This window comes from Acanthopagrus latus, chromosome 4 (genome assembly GCF_904848185.1).
Source record: "Acanthopagrus latus isolate v.2019 chromosome 4, fAcaLat1.1, whole genome shotgun sequence".
In the NCBI taxonomy this organism is placed as follows: Eukaryota; Metazoa; Chordata; class Actinopteri; order Spariformes; family Sparidae; genus Acanthopagrus; species Acanthopagrus latus.
In genome coordinates this window covers 28,322,036-28,347,449 of record NC_051042.1, presented here as the reverse complement: position 1 = coordinate 28,347,449, position 25,414 = coordinate 28,322,036, and the positions used below count along the sequence as shown (strand labels likewise).

Below are 25,414 nucleotides of genomic sequence, written 5' to 3'. Positions count from 1 at the left end.
TCAAGAAGCAGAGAACAACAACACACTAAGTGGGAAATAACAAATATTGCTTAAAGGCATAATCAGAAAGATATTCATAAATCAGTCTGCATTTCTGATACATTTAATGTTCAGCATCTTTTCTGCCGCAGTCATTCCATGTGTTTACATTCAATAATTACTGTCTCTGCCACACTGATGTCATGTTTAAATTGCCATCCAATGAAAAGAGGATAATAACCACATGACTGTGTTCTGTTTACTCCCTTCGCGATGTGTCAGAGCTGTATTACACATAAATTTTTCAACGGTTAAAACAAGGGGTGGCTTTTATTGTAAAAAGCAGGAAAAACAAGAAACACAATATGTTTGTCACTAAGGTTAACAAAAACCCTAGTCATTCACTATATTATTAAACTGTCACCATCTGAGGATTATCAATTTGATTTACCTTGAAACGTGTTATTCATTATATTCATCAGGAGTTACTGCTTTTCAGGGCCGTCTAAACTGAGAGAAGCTGTCGGAAACGGGAACTTTTCACATTAGAGGCAGAACAGAAACTGTCTTGTGGGACCAAACAGTGACTGGATTGTTCCTCGTTCAGTCTGTGTCACTGAACAAATTACTTCAGCGGTTAAAAGAAAGCTGGCGCTAAATCAGCGGCGCTCGAAGAACGATACATTGTGGGAAACTTGTGTTGTTTTGGTGCAAACACGCCCGTATGACATGTGACAATGATGTGTGTGTGCGTGCAAACGTTCATGCATGGACACGTTTTCAGAATATCAGGTACTGTGTGTTTGTCAGAGTGTGTGTGGTGAAGCGGAGGTCCAGTTGTCCAGGAACAGGAACAGTCGCACCGTCTTGCCCGTCATGCATGTGTTGTCTGACACTGTGCCGCGTCTGTATGTCTCCTACTGACAGTTTTTTAGCTCACATTTGTGTTATTTCTGGCTGCGACCTTAAAAAACTTCAAACGGGTAAATGATCTGTCGGGATTAGGGAACGTTAAAATCAGGGGGAACATGCATACCATGTTGATTACTGTTTGTCGCAACACCGCAACGTAAAGAGACGGTATTTATATCCTTTAAGCGTCCCCCATTTTCGCTGGACTCAAAAGCTCAGACATGTTATATTTTGCAATACGAGGATCATTTGATGTATCTCACCTGGTGAGTGATGTAACCACATTTTAAGGTTGGCTGAAACATTATAAAGCAAGCACTTCAGGCACTCAAGTAATCAAATCAAGCGAAGGTTCAAACATATTTTCATTCAAGTGTTATTCATCTTGTTATGGAGTGAGCTGCACTCTGCGGCCATCATCACTTTTATGTAACTAAATTGATAGTTGCATTTTCGCCAATGTCTTTGCCTTCAAGTGTTTTCTTTGGAATTTTGCACTTGTTTGGTTATCACTCGGTTGCCGATGAAGCTGTGACTTCCTTCTTCTTGTCTGTCTGTGGACAGTCTGTCTGCATGCTGTCATATATATTTATAACACGGGGCACTCCTGAACAAACCACACGGGCGTAGTATATCCTGAAATAGGCACAAGAACCTGGTCCAGTGGGCTGCGGGGCACCGTGTCATGTAGGAGGAGGATGCCACTGTGTTAATTACTTGTCTCTCATCAGGGGGTGAGAACGACCTCGGCTATATTAAACCCCTCAGTGGAGTGGGATTCTTCAGCCACTGTGACCCCACAGTGGCATTCGCACTGCTGTCATAGTTCACATACTTTCCCTTCAGTCCTGGTGAATGTGCGTGCAACACCTTCTCGTCGATATTTTCGCGTTTTGGAAACATGCACTGACTGATGTGGGGTTTTTTTTGTTTTGTTTTGCTGTTTCCAGCTGCATCTGCGCTTACAGTACATACACCGCACTCCAGAACACAGAAAGAATGCTCTCTGTTTTAAAAGCCTCACGACAACACAGGATATTTTTCTTTGAAAGATGGTCTTACGCAACAGCTCGTGCATTCTCCGGGGATTTGGTTTGAATTTGAACATGTGAACTTCAGCTGCCCCAACACGCCCTGCTTGTACGTCCCTGCAAAGCACTGAAGGCTCGGGGTGAGCTGTCAGAGGACGTATGAGGTAATACTGTTACACCCCTATAAAAACACGCCGTCAAGAAAATGGGAAAACAGAGTACTACACTGCCTTGAATGAATAGCAAACATATGGCAGCCCAAAATCCACTGCGTGACCAGTTGAACACGCTGGGCTCTTTCATTTTCATAACCTCTCAAATCTGTGTAATTGAATATGAATTGACATTTGGTGTTTGATAAGTAGGCCCTGCTGTCTTCGAGGTGAGCTGGGTCAAACTGATCACACTTGATACATATTAATTTTAAAGCCTGTGTAAGGGACACAAATGACTGGATTTCTATTTTAATTATGAGAGTGGTTTCTTTATAAATCATTATAGAACAAGGCTGAAAGACTACAGCCATGCTAGCTGCTGTTTGAACCTTGGTCACAGTGGTGCTTTGAGCTAAATGCTAACATTAACATGCAAGCATACTCCAAAAGACAATCCTTATATGCTGATGTTAAGCAAGTATGATGTTGCCCAAGGACATCTTTGATCGTTACAAGTAATTTTAGGGGGACATGAACGTCTGTACCAGATTTTATAACAATCTATCCAAGAGTTTGCGAGATCTTTCATTAAAAGCCAAGTATATCAACCTCCTGGCACTAGATGAGGAATGAGGAGGTCACAAAAGTCAGTAGGATTAATCCTCTGGGGACCATGAATATACAAAATGTCAGCTCAGTCCCTCCAGTGGATGTTCAGACGAGCAGATCTGGAGCAAAGTGGAGACGCGAATGATGTGCAGATGGACGTTTTCATCCCAGGGAAAAATCTGCTGGACGGGGCTTTGGAGAGCTTCTTGTCCCGGGCACGAGGCTACGTGCATGCTGCATGGCTACATGGCCTGTTTAATAAGTAGTGGACAGAGCCGGCGTGACATCACACACTGGATTGTGGACTACCTTTCTGAAGCCTTGAGTTGGGCATTCCCCTGGTCTGCATATCAAAGTGTCCTTGATGGCAGAAACCTTCATCAGTGTATGAATGTATGTATGAATTACTGTACGTGGCTTTGGACTAAAGCGTCCGATAAATGCCTGAAATGTAAATATTTTCAGAGCCAGAAGTGACCATATTTGGACAAGGGGGGGTCGAGCTGGAGAGGATAGTGATTGGCTGTGTGAGAGTCTGAGGACGCCTCCTTACGAAATTGACATCACGCTGTATAGAAGACTTAAAACTAGTACTTTAGACCACAGACTCATTGGGGAACTGTTTACTGAGCAAATAAATCAACTTGAAAGTAGGAAAATGCTCTCAAAGGCAATCACCCCCCACTGGCCATTAAAGAGTGCAGGTAAAGAGTCCACATAGGCTTCACTGGTCCGACTCACAAACTCTGTTCACGGATTATACTGGCTATGATTGCTAATCACAAAAACAGGAAGTATGATGTCATCATCAGCGCACCTGGTCCCAACCATGTGAATCGAGGCTCTAATCATATACGTACGTAAGAGACGAACCAAGCTGCTGAATTACCGCCGACTTCGAGTCAAATTCTTAGTTTGAGCTCGGAACAACCTTTTCTGTTATTATATTTCAGGTATGCTGCACAAACACGCTCACATTCCTGTAATCATCTGTAACAAAACCCACCCTGCGTTCACTGTCAGTAACTTCTTACACAATCACACTCGCGGATGACATCATCGCTGGCTCTATAATGGGCCGTTTTTTTGAGGAGAAAATTATGCTTGATCCCCAAGACAGGTCTCAGCTAGCCGAGGCCATAACAAGTAGCACATGGCAAATTCTCTCTCTCTCTCTGTATTTTTCCCTTTTAAAGAAATATCTGTTTCAGATTAATCATTGTGCAATGTGTTTCCCATCCTAAGCAGTCATGCTCTCTCTTGCGTTAGTCCGGAAGACACTGTACCTACAAGATGGACACCAGCTTGTAGCGCTTTACGATTTACTGATAAATGCACTGATTTATTGGCAAATACGTCTGACGAGCATCTGCTTTACTATCTTATTGTGTTTGTGTTTGTGAGAGAGGGAAAGAGAGAGAGAGAGAGAGAGAGAGAGAGAGGGAGGGAGCACAACAAACAGTGCTCCGTCCAAAGTGATGAAGCAGATGGTAATCACAGTCTAGACAGGCAGGGCAGAGAGGAGGTAGGCGAGGAGGAGATGGGCCTCGCTGTTAAATCACCCACCCACAGGAACAACATTTTAAAGCCGTTTTTCAAAGACGCCACTGCACAGATTTCTGCAATGCGAAAAAAAAGAAAAAAGAAAAAAAAAGCAGGCACTCAAATTATCATGGTAGCGCATCATGATGAACCAACAGTACCAGACTGGAATATTAATAAGTTGGCACGGGAGGGGAGGAGAAAAAAAAAAAGGAGCGCGCGTTAATGTAAGTCAAAGCGTTTGCTGCAGATTACCTCACACATTATGTGAGCAGCACCTTTTTCTGCTGACAGATGAGAGAAAGACAGAAGGCGTATGACTCCGACAGAGGATGTGAGAGAGCGTCGAATGGCTGGAAGTATGACTTATAACCCGGTGAGCCTCCCTAACACCCCCACATTGTCTGCTGACTGTCTCCCAGCGCTGTTCTCTCCACCTGTGGGGAAAAAACAAAACAAAAAAGAAACCCAAGTGTGTGCTGCGTTCTTGCACGCAACAATCAATAAAAAACTCATCTCACTTTGCTGACACAGTTTTAACCGAAGTGCGAGAGACCGCTAAACCGCCACACATCTGAATTCAGATTGCATTTGTATTGACGGGGGCCTCTGACTACTGAAGGGCACAGCAGCATCTTTATGTAAAAGAGCATATTCTGTCAATAATGGTGGATAATCACAGGCTGCAGGGGGGGCTGCACACTGTGCACACTGATAGCACAGGACAACAGGGCTGGAAGGCACAGACGTGACACACAAATACCAACAACACATCTTTAATCTTCACGTCTAAACAACACAAACAGCCATTTTCTGATTACAAGCCGCAAATTAATGGAGCATCGTTTCCTTGCGTGTCTTTGTTCCAGCGGAGGTCGAATCCTGTTACAGCAGTCCTGCCCTGATGTTCTCTGACGCTCTATATCAGGAACACTCGTCCACTTAATCTCACATTAAAATCAATTAATTGATTGAGCAATCTTAATCACATGACACATGAATCATTTGGACACTGACAAAGACGTTTTTTTTTAAAGGCTCTGTCACACAGGTTCAGTGGAGTGCTTCTGCCCTCTAGTGTCAGAATTGTACATTTCTGTTGAGGATATTTATCATTGCAGCACAGTTTCAAAACTTTTACCCATAATTCATTGTATCAGGGTCCATTTAATTGAAACATCATCCTCAGTGGATCAGTTTAGGAGACTGGAGCGGCGATTCGGGTAGACCTGGAAGACAGTTTCATGATATTGTGTCAAAATATATATAGATGACAGCTTTTCTCTGGATGCTAATTAGATAATGCAAATAACACATTTTTCTCTGTCTGCCTGTGTGTGTGTGTGTGTGTGTGTGTGCTTATTAATCGCATTACGGGGATAAAAATGTGTCATGTTACAGAGACCCACGTCACATTTTGGGGACAAACAGCTGGTCTCCACAAGTAAACGCTCATATAAGTCTCCTGCATTCGTCGTCACGTTCTGCCTGTCGTTCCTTCACTACTAATGTGTAAACTTGAACTTGAATGCTGGACTTTATATCCATGTGCATGTTTTAATCAGTATCTTAGTGTTCATATGTGAGCAGATTGTAATGTGATAAAATTAGACCGTCCTTGTCTCCTTGTGGACGATATGTTTAAGTTGTTGAATGCTGCTGGACTGATGATTTCATCGTGAAGGACTCACGACAGATTTTCCATGACAGTCCAAAGGATGTGACTTTATGCACGTCTTGGTCTCGGCGCCTTTACTCTGATGAGGGCTTGAAAACTGTCTCCATTTTTCTTTTAACTCTATTGACTGTGACATATTGTGATTTCTTTCCTGTGACAAATGTCGCTTTGGACAAAAGCATCTGCTAAATGCCCTAAATGTAAATGTAGACTGACTTCCCGCACAACACAGAAGTTCCACTTTAAAGAGGAACTAGGTCTCAGAATTTTAACATTTACAGTTAAACTTCATAGATAAGCTGTTCTCAGATGAAAATACATTCCCCAGAGTTTGAAGCTATAAAAGGTGGCAGGGTCCGCCACATATAATCTGAAATACAAGTGTGTTGTTCTTTATGGTCAGTTTGTTTATTCAGCTTACTATGAATGTAGATCTTTCTCTTCTGATTAAAATGTCTTCCTTAAAACTACATACTGCACCTTTAAAATATAAGTATTTGCATATCCATAGATGTGTGGGGCTTTTAGGGCTTTTTATTAGTTTATCCAACTTTTTTTGTTGTTGTTGCTACAAATGATTATAATTCAAATCAAATTATTTCTGCCTTAAAATGGATGAAATCTTAATGGACGTTTGGCGATTTATGCCCAAATTGAGTCATGCTGTCAGGGAGCAGATCTGGTGCCACCTGGTGGATTTTAAACACGCCTCATAAAAACGTGTTATACAGTAAAAAAAAAAAAATAATAAAATAAAATAAAATAAAGAAGAAGAAAAAAACCAAACTAGAACATTACTTCTCGTTTTAAATAGGCCTAACATTAGGCGTCATCGTCAAATTGTCACATGGGGTTTTACCAAAAAAAAAAAAAAAAAAAAAAAAAAAAAGGTGGAGAGAGCGTCAAATAAGCGGATGAACATATTGTCGCTGATGTTTAATAGTCGGTGTGAAAGCTCGTTTTAAAAACACACGTAGCAGCAGACAGACAGACGGACGGACGGACCGAGGAGGATGTTCGGTGTCGGCTGGTTGAATTCGCACTAAGTCAGCCACATTCCGCCTTTTACTTGTGGCGTTGAGGAGGAGCTCAGTTGTTTATTCATTCACGTCAGCCCCTCTCGCCTTCCCTTCCCTCCTTCCTGCTACAACACAACGGGGACCCACCGTTGTTAACTGTTTTTTTCCCCCCCCCCTACATCCAAATTAACCACAATCACGTCGCCACCATAAACCGATTTTGGAACCAGGTGAGTTGTGATTTTCTTTCTCTCTTTCCTCTTTATTTATTTATTTTTTTGTTTGTTTGTGTGTGTGTCGGTTTCGCAGGAGGAAGGATGTGTTTTCGGCGGGGGAGCGTTGACTTGTCCGGCCCCGGCGTAAAAGGCGGAGGAGTGTTTCCAACCGTAACTTATTAAATTCCTCCTGACCGGGTCGAGAAAAGGGTTTGGGGTTATTTTTTTACGCGGGGTTGTGTTGTGGCCTTTTTTTCTCCTTCTTCTTCTTCTTCTTCTTTACGCGTCGGCACCGCCGCGTCTCGGTGCGGGTGGGATTCTTATTTTTTGACTCGCGCCTTGCACCGGGGGGGTTGGAGAGAGAGAGAGCGAGAGAGAGAGAGAGAGAGGAAAAACAAATGGACGATGTAGGTCAGCAACTAACAGTCAAAATGTCGTCTTTTCTTTCTTTTTTTACTTCCACATTCTCTCATGCCACAAACAGATGGCGTCGAGAGAGAGAGGAGGAGGTGGTGGAGGAGGAGGAGGAGGAAGAGGGGGATGGAGAGAATGGGGGAAACAGACGCATAAAGGAGAAGGGGGCTACGGCAGGCCACGTTAGCCCGGGTCTGCCCGCCTGCCTGCCCCATCACTAATCCATACCCTGGTCGTGCACACAGCCCACCTCCTCATGCCAAGGCACCGGGTGGGTGAGGAGGAGGAGGGGGAGGCCGACATGTCTCGCCGAGGCCTGTCTTCAACAAAGTTTTTTGCCGTTAAGTTGACGGGCCTTTTCTTTTAAAGACACAGCGCAAGTTTTTCGTGGTGGAAATGATGGTTTTTATTTATCGAGCTCTGAAGTGGAAAAACATGAGAGCTCAGCGGGTCCACATTCTGTGCACAGGACCGTCTGTAGGGGAGGTGGAGGTGGTGGGGTCTGACACCGCAAAGCACCGGGAAGATGCACTGCAGCAGATAAACCTGTAGCCTCCACCACCTCCTCCTGCACATCCACCACCAGTTGGCCGACTCTCACCGGGCTGTCAGAGATCATTGATAGGCCACAGGTATCCTCTCCACTGCACTAATGAGGGCACTACAACTCACACTGGCTGTCAGTGGTGGAGGCGGAGGGGGCCGTGAGGGGTCCAGTATGTCTGTCTGGGTTTGCATCTCACTCCGGACTGCTTCCCCTTCTCTGCTGTCCCGTGGCTTCAAATGCAAAGCCACGCAGAGCAGCGACACAGCTGACCCCCCCCCCCTCACATACCTGCCATGCAGTGTCTCATCACGTAATGTGGATGGTGCACTGCATGCAGCAAGGCAGCTGCATACTGTGCATACCAGTTGGCAGCCCGGCGGCCTATAGATGTGCTCTGGTGCAGTTCAGTGTCGGTGCACTTCAGTGGATGGCAGTAATTAAAAAAGACATCCTCCTCTCCCCCTTTTTTTTGTTGGTCTATGGATCATCTGATTGATGGTTATTTTGATGTGAATGCTCAGATGACTCAGCATCGTTTCTGATGCAGATATGGTCCTTTGCATCCTCGCAAGCCGACCCATTTCTGCTGTCAGTTCAAGCAAATGCGCGTCCTGAAATGACACTTAGCGGGCTTAATCATCTCTGTGCCCAGGGGGGGGATCACAGGTCGACAACCTCCTTCTCTTATGTTACAGCGGGAGATCCTGTTTCATGTGAGCAGTCAATTTTGGCCTTCATTTCATGTCTTTATCAGTGCCGGTCAAGTGATCCTGGTCTGGTTTTCCTCCACCTCTGTCTGGTGGAGGTGTTCTCTCCGCGGTGGATGACCAGTCGTGGCCTCCTGTCTGATTGGATGGCTCTGCCTCCCTGGATGCAGTTTTGAGCCTCAGTATGTTTGATGATAACATCTCCAGTCTGTTTTAGCTTGAAGGCATCTCGCCAAATATTCATTTGCTTTGCAAACTCGGCGTCTCTCAGCTGGCTGCTATATTTGTTGTCTTCTGTGTTAACCTTGTGTTAATGGTCTGTCTAATCTGCTCTGCCTTGTGATTTTCACGTTTTGTGCTGAGCGATAAATTACACAGGCATTGTGCCGCGGTATTTTGGACCAGACTACGTTGTTTATGGTGTTGAAAGATTGCTCGATGATGATAGAATAATGTTTGACATTATGGTCGCACAACTTGATTTAATAATGGGGTCCTGAAAATATGTCAAGATCAACAAATGCACTGGCAAGTTCTCAACAATAGTCTGCAGAATTTACGCCTCCAACTTTAACCGTACAGTTTTTTTCTTTTAGTTTTTTTTTTTTTTTTTTTAAATTTCTCGGCCAGCTCTCGTCTTGTACAGTGATGAATGAATTTCCCCAAGTTTGGATCGATAATGTGTTATTGCACTGCTGCTGCTGCTGCTGCTACACAATCTGTATGCTACTCAGGGGATCATAAGCCATTCGTCCATGGATCATCAGCTGCGGGGGGAGAGTGTTGAATGAGGTCCAGAAAGAACATCAGGACGACCACAACATTCCTATGAAAAACAAAAAAAAAAAAAGAAAACCCTGAACCTCTCATCTTACCAGACCTTGAAAATTAAGACACATCCCTTTCAGATGAAGATAAATGGGGAAAAAATTAGGCGTTCTAATTCTTTTCCCTCCCTCCTTTTCTTTATCAGGATGCGGGAATATAGCTGTGGTAAAGGGTTTAGAATAGCTGATGATGGTGTCAGCACATTGCAGCGCTCGGCTGTGCTGCAGGCAGGGTTTTAAAAAAAGAGGCTGATGTTTCTCGAAGCACAAAGGCCTAATGTGCAGGGCCTGGTGGTTACAGCCATGCCGAACGACCTCCACAGTGTAATGCCAGCTTGTTTTGTATGCGCTGTATGAGCCTAATGTGTAGGCCTATTTTGAAAGGCCTGTAATGTTGACTTGTTCATACATAAAACCAAAACTGAGCTTTGTGTTTTCTAAGTGGGCTAAAAGCTTATTCTGTACGGCTTCATCAGTATCATCTATTAGCTATTTTCCTATTGTGTAACAATTTGACTGTTTTGGTTTGAAGCGTTGGTGTGTTTGAGCTAATAACAGAACTGTCCGCATAGTATCAGACCGATGTGAGTGATTGTGACTGTGATACAAAGCAATACTCTGGTTATCTGTTATCAGAATGCAACTTGTAGGATTTTGATTGCAAAGTAGAGAAAAAGAGACCGTGAGCAGAATATGATGCAGATTTATTATTACTTTTTTGGTGATGTAACATGACTGATTGTAAATTCTCCTGCTAACATCGCTCTCTAATCAGGCATAATTTCTTTGGACATGCTAGTGGTTTGGGGCCGCAGTGACGGCCTGTTGGTCTACCGCTTTGGTCCCGACGGACATATCTCAACATATATCAGATGGATTGTCGTGATATTTGACGGTCATGGACCAGAGAAGTCAAAACCTAATGGTGATCCTCTAGATTTTCCTCTAGCTCCACAGTAATCTTGACATTTTTGGCTTCAGTGTGACAGCTGGTTGATGGATGGGTTGCTTTGAAATGTGGTTCGGATGTTCATGGCACCCAGAGGATGGATCTAAATAATTCTGTTCTTTTGTGCCACCAGAAGGTCAAAAGTGCAATATATAAGAATTTGCCACCTTAAATTCATACTCCCAACAAATATGGGCAGCATATCCCCATGACTGTAGCTACTGTTAGCTTGTTAGCTCAGTTAGCTGTGCAGCAAGCCAGATTACTAGGCGAGTGTTCGGACTGCTGGAAGAAAGAGGTTTTCAGGCCCCAGGCTAGCTAGTTAGCATGCTAAGACTTAACGTCAAACACTACTTCACGCTTGTGGTCTCCAGAGACTGTATCCCTCTTACTTTTGACTATATAACTGTTCTCTCTTGAGCACCCAGCAGGTCGAAATTAATAGTTTAGAAAGAAATGTCACTTTGGATAAATTGCCATAAATTATCGGACACATATTCATGTTCCCCCCTTCAGATGAGTTATAGCAGAATTGGTGATCCCTGAACTTTTTATCGAGCAACATCATCAGGTCAACTTTTTAATTTGTCCAATATTTTTTGTTACAAAATCAAAACAGAAACTATTGTGATTCTCAACAGCATCAGCACTCCTTTGAGTTTTATGCTAATTTGCAAATGTTAGCATGCTAAACTAAGATGTTGAGCATGGTTTACATTATACCATTAGAATATAAACGTTGTCATTGTGAACATGTCTAAATTTACCTTGGATCTAAGCTCAACTAGGGGTGCAGGAATGGCTGTAGGCTGTCATTTACATGCTTAAAATGAAATCATCTTCAATCTCTGTTTGAATCATTGGGGCCACACAATCAATCAGTAGATAATCGTAATCGCAGTTTGGTTACTGTTAAGTGCAATATCTAAATTGCAAGAAGCTGCAGTCCTAAAATCCAAAAAACAAAAGAAAAAAACAGACAAACAGCTGCTTGCTATAGAATAGAAACTTTTAATTGACTGTTTTTAGTGCATTCTTTCTTAAAATAAACCCTCTAAAGTCTGCTTCATGGAGTGTATGCAGAATGACTATAATAGACGTGTAATGCTTATTAGGCCCCAGTCACGGTTAGTTTTGGTCTTTTCCGGCTGGTCTGTCTAAACGTTGTCCTTGCCAGTCTTTGCTGTGTGAAGTTGTTACTAGCTGTCTGGTGACTCAGTTTATCAGTGTGTCCTTGTGAATTCAGCCAATTTCTCTTTGTGAAAAAAAAAAAATAAATAATAATCTGTTCAACTCATTCTGCTAGAGTTTAAGTGAATGCGATATCGTACAATCTGTTGATTACTTAATAGATGGAATTAGTTGTAGTTCAAAGTTTTTACTATGCTGCTATCATGTATACAGACGACTGTCTGCTCCTCGTCGTTCTCTGCTCCTATCCTGATTATCAGCCTCTATATTGAGTTGTGATCAGACCGTAATCATCTGGGCTGACAATAATAGTGCTGTGTTAAGGTAACCTCATTTAGTGTCAGCCTCCAGGTCTCTGCAATCCTTTTTTCACTGGCTAACTACCACTTTCCAGCATAGTGCAGAGCAGTGGCCTAGTTCATGCCCTCTTGAATGTAATTTTAGCTGTGTGTGTGTGTGTGTGTGTGTGTGTGTGTGTGCGCCTCTCTGTTTTGTCTCCTTCTCTTATCGTCTCTGTTTCCCGTTCTCTCTCTTGTCCCTTCACACTGTTCCTGTGTCTCTCTCTGTCAGTCATGAGACTGTGCAGTCCTCTGGCCAGTGATGTTGGGGCAGTTACTGCCATAGTTGTGCAGTTTAGCGATGTATGTTAGGCTGCGCTGCACCTCTGTGGATGGACGCTGTTATTCTCGAGGGAGTCAGGGAACCGTGCAGCCATTTTACAGTGCCCGTTTGAGTGACACCTTGTGTTGCTCAGCCAAAGCTGCTGATATCGGGATTACACTACAACCTGTGAAATGTTCTGTTGGAGAATTGGCTCAAGAAGTTTCTGGTTTAAATGTTTTTTCTCTGCAGGTCAGAATAAGTTTGAGGCCTTGCAGATTAAGTTTTGTGAAACATAAGAAATGTACCGAGTAGGTTTGCAGCATCACTCTTAAGATTGCACCGGATGCATGTGCGTTGCATTCCGGCTCCGGTACGGTTTTGCTCTGTCGGCAACACCCACCGGCTGCGTTTTGAGTCCGGCAAGGTGCAGCACTGCCGGACAGCTGGAGTTGCGTGACCGAGGAATTCCCGTGATAATTACTTAATCACGTGTGATCACAGTCATACCTATGTGTTATAAACACAACAGCCAAAGGATTAGAAGAAGTTAAATTGTGAAAATTAACTGGTCGCTGTGTGGTTGTTGTTTCAGTGTGTGACTTCCTGTCTGCTCTGTGCTGAATTCGGTGGAATTGCTACGCCGTGCTCCGGTGTCCAGCAGAAATAACAGTCCTGCATATCTGCTCCGAGCAAATACGCAACGTAGTGGAGCAAGTGGAAGTGAAGGCATAGACTAGAGTGAAACCTATGAGCTCGGACGGACCTTTCAGACGTATCTGGTGGAATCCAGCAGTTATACTGGTTTTAAGGTATACCATGATATCAAAATGGATTGTTTTAGCTTACTGTGCATATTGGCTTATCTATAGAATTGAAAATGAAAAAAATATTAACTGTACATATCAAGTTGAATGTGTTTCAGGACATAATATGTTGTGAAATTATAAAAATGTCTCTGTGTTACTGTCAAAAAAACATTGTTTTCTTTCCTTTATGGGTCATTACAGCTGATAATGCTGATTGAATTGTGTAATACTGTATACTGTGCTATTTTCTGTCTTTGTACACCAGAAATCTTACGCCATTGCTTCCAGTATGGGTATTGTCATAGACTATTTTAAGTTTATTACAATAATTAACTTTTGTTGATCATAATGACACATGCCCACAAGCCACAAGAACAAACCTATTCATCCCTGTAATGTCCTCACAACTTGCCTCAATGCGTACAGTCCAGTCCTGCAGCGTTTGCTCAGGCACGCTGTCGGTCTTGCAAGATGCTAAGAATCGGCTGCACATGTGATGGAGGAGCTCACAGCACGAGAAAGCAATGCAATGCAAATGAATTCACGTTAAACAGAGAGATTTAATCCAAAAGATGCTGCAAGGTGTAGCATCGCCTGTAACTGCGGGTGATGTAAATTAGATCTCACTATTATAAACTCTGTGGGAGTACAGCGACGTTTACAAACAGTGTGCTTCGTCTGAACGGCACATCGGATCATCAAATAGCTTTAGAAACCTGTCTCCTCCCGACATCTTTCCAATGTTGTATGTGTACGAGCATTTCTGTGAGGTTATGATCTGCCAATCTGACGCTCAGACCGTTTCATGCTGTGATTGGCCAGCTGCTCCGAGGTGAAAAAGGAGCTTGAGTTTGCTCGTTGTTATCCCAATGCTTAGAAGATATCGTGACCTCCTCTCTTAAACTCTTTCACCTCAAGGCCTCCGAAACAGACTCTAATGAAAACACGGACCCTGTTAATCTGATTATTTTCATTTGGAAGTTTTTATCAGAAGGTGTTTGAAACTCATGTACGTACAGTCTGTCATTGTGTTGCTTATGGATGTAATTATTGTTCAAATGTATTCTTCATTTTGCTGGCGAGCCCCTGAAACTCCATCATAGACTCCACTTCAAGAACCACTGCTCTATAGAAAATAGTTCTGGTGTAGTTCTCGTATCATCTGCCCCTTAGATTGAATTGCTTATTTGGGAAATTAGCTCTTAAATCTACTTAAACTTGTGTAATGAGACTATAGTTGTCTGTGTCCAGTGATAAATATCTGTAGTATTGTGCATTTCAGTGTACAGTCCAGACTGGATCAGGAATCGTCCATAAAGACTCGGCAAACGTAACGTAATGCACTAGATTCTTGGAGGATGCGGTGGTGAAAGTGTGAGCTGTGTCATTCAGGAATGACTGGCAGAGATCTTCGAGCTTCATGTGTTGTAGTGAAGTATCTCATTTTTTTTTCATATCTAAACATATTTACGTCCTCTCTGTTACATTTCCCACTACACAGATCCAGTAGGTGGTTGTCTGCTGTGTATTCTGAGGCCCTGTGACAGCCGTCTGATCCGCTGCCAGGTATCGCTCGCTGCAACTCGGAGCTTTAAACAGATATTCCCCTGCATCCAACCGACTATACAAGAAAAAACACATGAATACGTTGACAACGCCATTCAGTTTTTCATATCAAAGAAGACTGAAATGGTCAGCGGGGTTTCAAATCTGCTATTTCAGCAAATGTGTGACCTGCTGGAGTGCCCTTGAGCAATGAGCTAAATCTCAATCCGGTCTCCGGGGGCGCTGTTGCAAAGCTAAAGGGTAAAGAGAATCTCCCCTCGGGGATCAATAATACAGCACCGGAACATCAATCTGTTGTTTTAAATTTCCAGCATTTATTTCTCCTCACCGTGCCACACGTGCACTAAGAGAGAAATTGGTTTTGTTCGGGATGATGGTGGAGGAGAAACGATGGAGGACAAAAAGGGGGGAAGAGGGAGAGAGAGAGAGAGAGAGAGAGAGGAAAAAAGGGGAGGGGATGTATCCATGGAAACGTGAGGAAAGAGTGATGGGAGAGAGGAGGAGGAGGAGAAAAAAGAGCGATGTAGTTTTTTTTTTTTTTTTTTAAGTGTTACAAAGCACTGGTGCAAAATGGTTGGGCCCACAGCAGCATCCAACAGAGCAGCGCGGCCGACGTTTATTGAGACTTAAAAATCGTGTCTGTTCTCATAACTCCGCTCACAGTGATCCTGTTTGATGGCTTCATGCCTCCACATTTTTATTATGATATCGTAAGTGAATTTGTAGCGCAGGGGTGAAACATGGTAGGGATAAAATGAAATCTGGGACTGGCGTTTTTAATGCTGTCGTGTTGGTTCGGATTGATGTCCTCGTAAACATTAAACAAAACCAGACTCGTCATCCTGGAGCCTTTTTCATATCTACATGAAAGAAAAAAAAAAGGGAAACTGCCGTGGGACCGTTTGTGAATGTGCAGCTCATAAGTCAGGTTTTTTTTTTTCACTCACATTTAAGCAGAGCAAAAGATTTGATGTTACCAGGAAGAGCTAACACACCACACATGTTTGGGAATGTGGGACTTCATTCCTGAAGGACGGCTCTTTGTAAATATTAGACTGTACATTTGCCTCAGGCGCATCAAATGGTCTTCCTTCCATTTCTTCAGTTTACACCTGCTGTAAGCTTTGATGGCACATTTCTAGATGGCAGTTTAATTCAAGGAAGCGTAATTGTTTTTCCTTTATTCTCCCTGCGTAACAAAAGCTAAGGATATGAAAGAATGGCACAGCTAAACAAGCACTTCCAGTGTCTGCTCTGTTGCTTGATACTTCAGGTTTTGTGTATTTATTTATTTTTTTTAAATGCACAAGAGTTTCAAGGGAAGAGCGAGAGGTTTATGTGTTTCTAATACAGCTCAATACAGTTCGACCCGTGGGCAGTGGTGCTCGACCTCGGTGTTCAATATTACTGTGTGAAATGTCTCTTTGTGCTGTTGATGTTTGCTGCATGTGAGCTCTGAGTAGTGTGAGAGTGTGATTTTTATTGTTTGTATGGATCGAATTATCCATGGAGTCAAATATTTTCTAGTATTGACAGTGGCACAATGTGCTACGTAGCCTTTGGTCCGGTGACCTGAAAGGAGACAGGGGAACAGGATGAGCGACAAATGCAAAGAAAAATACAACATGAGGTGTCAACACGAGCTTCCACAACAACTTCATTCCTCACCTCTCAAGTGGCGTTTTGATGACGGTGGTGGAGAGGCGCTGTCTTACACTCCAGACCATGATCTCAGAAAAGTGTTCACGTAGGTCAAGATCTGGTGGATGTGAAGACTTCAGCTCATCAAACCATTCAGTGAGCAGTTGTATCCTGTATGAAAGCATTTGCATTTGTTGTAGTTCTTCACAAAGGTTTTGCCTTTTTATTTTGGCTGGAGAATATGACTGACTGTATAGTTGGAACCTTCTAGCACCACAGTCCTTCTCTCATATAGGTACGTTGAGACATAGTTGATCCTAATTATTTTTTAAAAAATTCAGCCCCTGCTATTCAGATATTTCACTGGGCTGTGTTAGACTTTTTGAATTTGTTGTTAAGCCATAATTCGTAGGGTTAAGTTATTTATGAATTCTAGTATAATATGACTGTGTCAGAGTGTAGAACTTGACAGGGATTGCCACTATGACTAATTTTATGTCAGTAATTATGATATAATGGCATAATCATGCAACCCTTTCAAAGATAGGGCTCAACGAGGATTGACCAATTGCCTGGTGCTGGTGAAATGGTTGCCTAGTAAATCTTTCCCCTTTCTGATCTCTGTTGAGAGTTGCACATCAGGCACTGGTGAGATGATGGCTGCAGGTAAAATGTCCATGAGCTGAAAGGCAAACAAACGTTTCAGTTACTCCAGAAACAATGTGGTTGGGTGACGTTGGAGTGCAGCGAAGCTCCGTCTGTGTATTGTGTGGCATGCACAGTGGATAGAGTTGTTTATGACAGTCTTTTGTTGTAACTGCTAATAAAAACAAAAATGTAAAAACTTAAATTTCCTAAAAAAGAAAACGTAACAAGAATCAAACCACCCGATCCAAAACAATCAGTAAATCAGTCACCTTGATTAACCTGCATCATAATGACTATAATGACAATACACTGTCATACCTACCAGAGATTGCTTTACAGTCCTTGCATTTTTTTGTGTGCATGTTTGTGTAAAATGAACTGGTATAACCTTTTATATGTAAGCGCAAGGGTGAAGTAACAAGTTCGACTGCTTTGCTTTAGCTGGGCGAAACATTAGATCACAGTATTAAGTGCATTGTGAGTAATTTGCTGCTGTTAGTTGACGTTTACAGGCAGCTGACACAAAATATCCTAAAACTGAAAGTGTGAAAAGAGGGTTTCTTTTTATGATGTGTTAAAATATTCAAAAGCGTTTAATGTAGAACTAAATGGCACCGTGGCAAACACTCAAAACTGATAAGCTGAGAAATCTATCAAAACTGGAGTGCACGTAGAATGATTGCAGTTATATTATAAGAAACCAGCAGTCCCGTCCATCTTTGTGTTGAATGGCATCTGTACAACCTTTAGAAACCTGCACTGTTCAGAAGTTGGTGCTGTTTATGGTCACACTCGTATCGTCCCTGAAGACAGACTTCCTGTCCACAGCTGACAACCTGGACCACTGCAAAGGGATAAGAACAGAATTTGTTGTGCCGCTCGGAGCGCCAACAGATTGGCTCAAGAATGTGACATCATGTACAAGCGAGGAGAGAGAGGGGGGGCCATTTAAAAAAATCCAGCCTCACTAGATCTGTTTCATTGCATTTATCTGAAAAGGAAATCAGAGTCAACTGATTAACTGGCCTAACAACGCGCTATTTTAACAAAGGGGACAAACTGTGATTACGTCACCCCCCCTCGCATGAGGTCAAGGTGAGCAAGGTAGCACGCGCCTTTAACATGCAGCCATTTTGTTATGGAGTAACCAGTCAAGGTGTGCCCGCGTGGCCAGCCTGTTCTCACTCCCAGGGCGTCAGCATGGCCTTTAACTTCAAGTGTCAGGGGTTGGATGGGTTGGTTGGACTGGACATATTTTGGTCTTTTCCATTGTATGACCCGGAGACCGAGATTTGCAATCCCATTTGTGACCAGGAGTCAATAGTGATTGGCTTGCAAGTCATCAGTCATCCTAACTTAAATAAGTGACATTGTGTGAAAGAAATACTTGTGTCAGTAACCGTACGTGACATGAGTTGTGTCATTGTGTCATTTATGCTACGAGACAACGTAGTTATTCTAACCTAACGTATAATTGTTAAACCTAACCAGGTAGTTTTAGTGCCTCAACTAAACTGCAACCATGTCATATATAATCAACAATGAATAGCTGCTTAAAACACTTAATTCATGTGTCATCTGTTTGTTAGCAAGCTTTATTGTTAAGTCTAACCAGACGTGGCATGTGGTGTCTTATTGCGAAATTGACTGCAGAGCCCTTGCATGCAAAGCTAATGCTAGAGGGGAAGGTAGAGCGTCAAAGTTGGACTCGGACCGAGCTGCAGTATTTGAGTTGGGAGTGAGAACGCTGGCACTGCTCACCTGTTCATGGCTCTTCACAGCATGTCTCGGGGCGACTACACCACCAAACTGGAACGTCCCTAAAAGATTGTCACTTTAAGAAAAGCAGCTCCGATTCTACCATCAAAAAACTAAAACCTGGATGAGGCAACCAGCACTTGGTTTGAAGCGTACTCTCTTTGAAACTGCAGCTCAAACATTAATCGCAACACGGCTCGGAAAGTGCTGCAGATTTAGACCTCAGCGTGTTGAACTGTGTAGTTTCAACATGATGACTAACCGCTCGTCTTTCTACTATTTGTTCTTTGTTTCCGAGTACAACTTTGAACAAAAGAAGTGATTTTTGGCCTGGCAACTTTTGTCGTTGGTCTTTGAGGGTCAGTGCAGTGTGTCAGGACCCTTTCACCTTTCACTGGTCACTTTTGGAGGAGGGTAGGCAGCTACAGGCTTTGCTGCTTTTGTGCCCTCCGTCATGTCAAAATATCTGACAAAAGCTAAAGTTTCTCAACACGCACCATCAGGGTTTTAGCGAGAAATATAGCAGTGCTGACACAGTATCATAATGGATGTTCTCGCATCCAAGCAAATAATCCAGACTTCCTATTCCAAACATATTTCTGGCCCTGAGAAGTCTTCAGTGATCTCGCGTATTTCCTGTGTCCCTATGAAGGCTTAAAATGACAACATTTCATGCATTCCTACTCTCATTCTATCTGTGTGCCTTTGAAGTGTATAAACGTAGCCTGAATTTCAAATGTGGGCACATTTTGCACCTAATCATCCACTCATGTTTCCACTCATGTAGTGGGGTCGTAATGATTCTGAAATGGCAAAGTTGTTATAAAAGTATTTTTTTGTGCACTGCTCCAACTTTTCTCTACTGACTCCAGTTCCAGTACCTCAACTCAGGTTGCCCCCGATCAGGATATCACAGTCTTGCATTGATAGTGTTTTCCTATATATTATAGGAGACATGCTTATTTTTATGTTCATTATTTAGTTTGGGTTACCACTAGAATAGGTTTACATGCTTAAGTGCATTGGTTTCCTCATTCTGTCCAGTACTGCAGCACAGTATTCCCCCTCTGTGTGAAATGCTCTGTTTTAGCTCTGTTTTACCTTCCTGGATACCCCGCCTGCTCTGATTGGTCAGCTCACACATGCCTGAGCCAGCATTGCTCAACTCGTTTGCCACCGACTCTATTTTGTCTTTGTTATCAGTTTCCAGTTAGCTTCACTTCTACTGTGAATATAGGCATAAATTATGCAAATGTGTGACATGGTGTTGATTGTGATGTCAAGAAGTCACAGAATTAAAGGTGGGACTTCTGACAAGGTGTTTCAGGCACATCTTGAGCAGTGTTTTCTGTGTGAGAGGAGCTCCAAATAGCACTGACATTGACCTTTTTATAACTTTTACGACATTTTACATGCACAATAATCTGTATAACACTCAAGGTAAGGAAAAGTCTCCTTAAAAAAAATAAATGACAAAACGTGCCATTGCTCTCTGGTCGCACCTCCTTCTCATATTTCGACACAGACATAACGCACGTATTTTTAGAATAAGTGTTACTGGCGCTTTGCGAGGAAATCATTATCTCTGATGTCCATCACAAGAAGGCATCCATAAATCTGTCATCTGTCATTGTAGGGAAAAAAAAAAAACACCTCATCCCTCCAAAACCTGCCTGAGAATCATCACCTTTTTTCAAGTTTTCTACTATGTCAGCGTCACTCAGTGATGTTTGTCAGCTCGTCCCTGAGTGTTTTGCAAACATGGACTGCTACTAGCTTATTCGGCATAGTTTTAATTGTGCCAATATGCCAAATATAGGCTGAAGAAATCGGGGCTCAAGTTGTAGCACACAATGTAGGCTACTTCATCGGCTCCATAGCAGTGGGGAGGGGATGAAGGCGGCGTTGACTGGATTTTGTCAAGCGTGGAGGGGCCTCGGCTACACTTGATATCGATTATACTGTGATCAAATCAATATTTGTCAGATGAACTGTGTTATTGAGCATCTTGGCATTTGATCAGAATAAAAGACCTGCTTCCCATCTGTGGACACATTAAAACATACCTGAATGGAGCCATTTTCGTAACTGATGCTAGTGTGTGTATCTGTGTGTGTGTGTGTTGCAGAGGGTCGACTTGAGAAAACCAACAATACCATTCTTCTTTTTTCTTCTTCTCCCTCTTTTGCTGCAGCCATGTTTGTACGACCACAAAATAGAGTGAGATTTTGTGCTCTCTCTCTCTCTCTCTCCCTCACCCGCTCCCTATTTTTTCTTTTTTTTTCTACCTCTTTCTGTTTTTCTCTCTCCAGCTCTCTTCCCCTCCCCCTCTCTCTGTTCCTCTTTCCTCCTCTCTCCCTCTTTCAATTCTCTCTCTCTCTCTCTCTCTCCCTCCCTCCCCTCTCTCTCTTTTTTTTCCTCTCTTGCTCTCGGTTTCCATCACGCTTTACCCCTCCCTCTCCTCTTTCTCTCTTTCTCTCTCTCTCTCTCTCTCTCCCTCTCTCACGTTGCACACCACCCCTCCCTCCTTCTCTGTCTCACTCTCACGTTGCTCCCTGCCCCATCTCTCCCTCTCTCCCTCTCTCCTTTTTTTGTATCTTTTCTCTCTCTCTTTCTCTCTCTCTCTCCCTTGCTCTCCCTCTACATCCTCCCCTCCCCCACTGCTGCCTCTCATTTTCTCTCTCTCTCCCTTCCTCTCTCTCACTCCACCATTTCACTTGCTCACTCGCTCCCTCCCTCCCTCACTCGCTCACTCGCTCCCCCTCCCGTCCCTGTTCTCTTTATCTCCTCCCCTCCCTCCCCCTTCAATCCCTCTTTCATTCCATGCAATCATCTGTTCTCTCTCTCTCTTTCTCTCTCTCTCTGTCTCTCTCTCTCTCTCTCTCTGCTTCCTCTATTACGCCCCCATTTTGTCCTCTGCTGTTTCTCTTTCTCTCTCTTTCCTCCATGTTCTCTCTATCCTGTTGTTTACCACGCTCCCCCATGACATTTATGAAACAAACTTTATTTTAAAAAAAAAGGTTTTCTCTCACAGAAGAACAACAAACATGTTACGGACAGAAACAGTTGCAATTGTGCAATAAATGCTGAATCCCCAGTGGTTACACGTATGTGTTCTTTAACCCGGTGATATTAACTAGCCTCTGTTACTCACATTAACCCAAATCTAACCGCCTGCCTCCAATGATAATGAGCCGCCCCAAAGTTTAGCCGTTTATCCCCCAACATGGTAGTTTGCTTCTGTTTGTCTGTGTTCAACAAGTGGCTAACTTGGTGGGATACAAAACAACCACGTACGACCGTCATCATCATGCTCATCCTCAGAGGAATAGAGACAAGATGAACCAGGTGACTGGCTCACCTCTCACGTTCGCAGACAGGATGGCCTCATAAACCCGAGCCGCTCCGTCGACACAGCTGGAAGCTGTAACCATCGGTGGTTTTGCAGAGGTTTTATTGCAAATAAAATGCAAGTGTGGCTGTTTGGGCTTTGAAATTCTTTCAGTACAATGGAGTAGAGCGCAGCTTATACTGGATTTTTGGAGGACGACGATATTCCTGAGTAAATAATCAGATGTTGATATATCGGCTGATTTATACACAGTTTTTACAGTGATCCCTCAGTGGTGGTTATCAAAAGAACTCTGACAAGTCAGTATGTGTCAGAGGCAGGATATTTTACAGTTTAACATAAATAAATGACCATAAACGCCGATACCGGTATTGTATTGGTGATAGGCCAATATTGGCCACCTGACACACTGGTAGGGAGTATAACTTTGGATTTGCAAAGTGAGAGGAGTTATTTCAAGCGTCTGGTTTTGAGAAGCAAAAGTTGCATCCATGTTTCCGAAAGACAGTACTACATTTTATCTGGTTCTTTGATTTAAGAAATGTCCATAAAACATGAGGCTAGGTGTTGACTACAATTCCCAGCATGCATTTTGTCAAGAAACACCCAATCAGAGTTTGAAATTTTATCACTTGCTGGGACAAATGATGAGTCTAATTTTACAATCTTCCATTTAAATCGGTTCACTTTTCATATACTTTCCTCTTGGGTGAATTCAGCAACTGCGATGCAGCGATTGGTTTACAGCTGCAGTCATCTCACGTAATGCACGCAACGATCACCAAGTCTCATGGGTATTGTAGTATTTAAATCTGTCCGCTATGCTGAAATTATTCACGATTTTCTGTCAATTGACTGATGGATTAATAAACGACTGTTTCATTACTGTGACGTACTATAACCTAAAAATCATCAGACTTAGATTGGGAGTCATGGATGCACAGTTATAGAGCAGGAATGTGGAGCCGATATCATCGCCTGCAAAGACAACTACGGTCTCCGTACAGGCGTCACAGGCAGCCGGTCGTCTCTCACCGCAGTGTCTTTCATCAGGACGCATCCAGAACGAGTTGAGACAGACGGCAGTTGGATCTCTAGCAGCCACGTTTTGGTCAGGTTTCACTTCCTGTTCCAACATCTGATTTTATCTGTCGGAAACAGACAGCTGCTGAAATGGAAAGCAATTTCAGAGCTGCAACAAATTCTTGATTAAATGATCCATTTCAACTGTTTCGATAGTCGATTAGTTGTTGCAGTCATTTCTGGTGTGGACAGTTGGTCTGATAACAGAAGCACCTTGAAAAAGACGTCACATGAGATTAATCGATAATGAAAATAATAGTTGCAGCCTTTAATGAAGCAAATAAGCAGAAAAGTCGTCTGCAGTATCTAGTCAGCACCTTACATCAGATGCAGACTGTAACTTTGTGTCCAGTGTGTTTTGCATGAGCGATCTCTAAACATGTTTGAAAAGTTTGTTTGTGCTGTATGCATGTAGTGCAAAGTAATTGGATCCCAAATTGTGCTTTTATTTATTCAGAGTAAAATGTTGCTCATGTTTAAAGCCGCCTTCCCCCTGATCAGATCACAGGTTTTTTAAAATGCGAAGATGTCGAGTTTGGGAACAGGTCCCAAGAGAGCAGGAGTTCTTCTGGGTGAGAAATAGTTACTCACACCGCTTGGCATGTTGGAGAGCGGTGCTTTTATTTTCCCTGTTAATGGGAAAAATGTATCTCTGTGAAGATAAGAAATTCTTGCAACAGCGAAGCAAAAGTTTGAATAATTTAAGATAAAGGAACGGGACGTTTTGATTGAGAGTTCAGAGGTGAACTTTGTGAAGGAAGCCAATTAAAAGAGGAGAGAGTAGAGTTTCATTTCTAGGTTTTCCATAATTTTACTTTATATCACATTACTGGCTGTGCAAGCCCTCACCTGTGATAATGTAGAATAAAGCTACATTTGATTTTATAGACTGTATCCAATGGAAGTGTGCTTGACTGTGTTGTGATTAAGAGGAAGGTGAGTTGTAGCATAATCCCAAAGAACATCTTCTACAGTATTTGTGGAAAGTTTTATTTTGTAGGTGAAAACATTGAAATCAGTGAGGCTCAGTCCAGATGCCCCAACTCATCATGTCTCAGCTCTTGCAATATTTCTGAATGTCAACACATAATGAAACAGAAAGAGATTCCTCATTTGAAACATGTGTTTGTATCAATTTTATAGCTTCTTGATGGAGCTTTGCCAAACATGATCATTGGCTGGTTGTCCATGCTGAGAAAATGGGAAAATTGGTAGAAACAGTTATGTTGACATAAGAAATAATTGAGAGTCGTTTAGATCTGATGTTGGGAAAAAGGTTGAAACTTAAACTGGTCAGTGTTTACTTCAGAAGCCAAAAGTTTTGTTCTGTTTTTGTCTGGGGAGTTTCCTTTTTCCTGCTGAGTTTATGACTCTTAAATGTGCCCCAACATTTTTTTAAAGTGACATTACTGCATGTAATGAAACATTTGAAACACCCAGAGGAGCACAGGTGGGCAATAAGTACAATCGCTATCTATTCAACGTTGGCACTGGCCATTGAAATAAGAACTGCGTCGGTCTTATACATGCAGCGACTCTTGTGCTTGCGCCAGTTGTATGATAGAGGTGTAAATGTTGCGCTGCATCCATCTCTTATTGGAGCCACTGATTGATTTAAAGTATAGATGGTCACTTTATAGAAACCATTACAGAGAGAACACACCTTTAAACACACATCATACATCATTATTAATGCACAGCAGCAATCTATGATTACAATCAACTGTCCATTCGCAGCTTCTCATTGACGCACATCTTCTCAGGAAATTCCAACAAAAGAAATGAGCCTTTCACGGGTCCTCACACGGGCTGACACCAACTATAAAGCCGTCTTGAATGTGGGTTTTGTGTGTGTCACGTACTGTTATTCATTGAGAGGAAGTGTCATTTTCTCAATTCCCTCCATAAGTCTCACAGCTCGGTAATTTTCAGCCTTTGTGTCGTCCTCCGTTCCATCGTTGGCGGGGGTGTGCGTGACCTTTCGTGGACTCTCAGGCCACCGTTTGGCACCGTCTCTCATCCTCCACGGCGATCTCGTCTCTCCACGCCTCCCTAATCTCTCTGGCGGCGCACCGGTGGCGAGATGACGTGAAAAAGAGACAAAAGTTCTTCACACTCGAACCTCAGCGTTTCCCGAGGTGTCAATCAGCGGCCCTAATTTGTGTTTGATGAGGTTGTGAGA

General features: G+C 42.8%; 1 protein-coding gene and 1 long non-coding RNA gene across 3 annotated transcripts in view; one reads left to right on the top strand and one right to left on the bottom strand.

Moving 5' to 3' along the window:
* The first annotated feature begins 6,807 nt into the window (after positions 1-6,807).
* znf710b (zinc finger protein 710b) overlaps positions 6,808-25,414 on the top strand; it is a 29,198-nt gene continuing 10,591 nt past the window's right edge. Inside the window, exons 1-2 of one of the 2 annotated variants that reach the window (XM_037094368.1) lie at positions 6,808-7,155; positions 12,971-13,187. The gene's annotated coding sequence lies outside the window, so the exon portion shown is untranslated. The remainder of the gene's footprint in view (positions 7,156-12,970; positions 13,188-25,414) is intronic. The other variant, XM_037094367.1, reaches the window with a different exon arrangement.
* On the bottom strand, positions 15,832-18,099 carry LOC119017609. The gene is made up of 3 exons (XR_005074490.1): positions 17,784-18,099; positions 16,419-17,073; positions 15,832-16,322 (listed from the first exon to the last, which is right to left on the bottom strand). It is a non-coding gene; the product is annotated as an uncharacterized LOC119017609 (long non-coding RNA).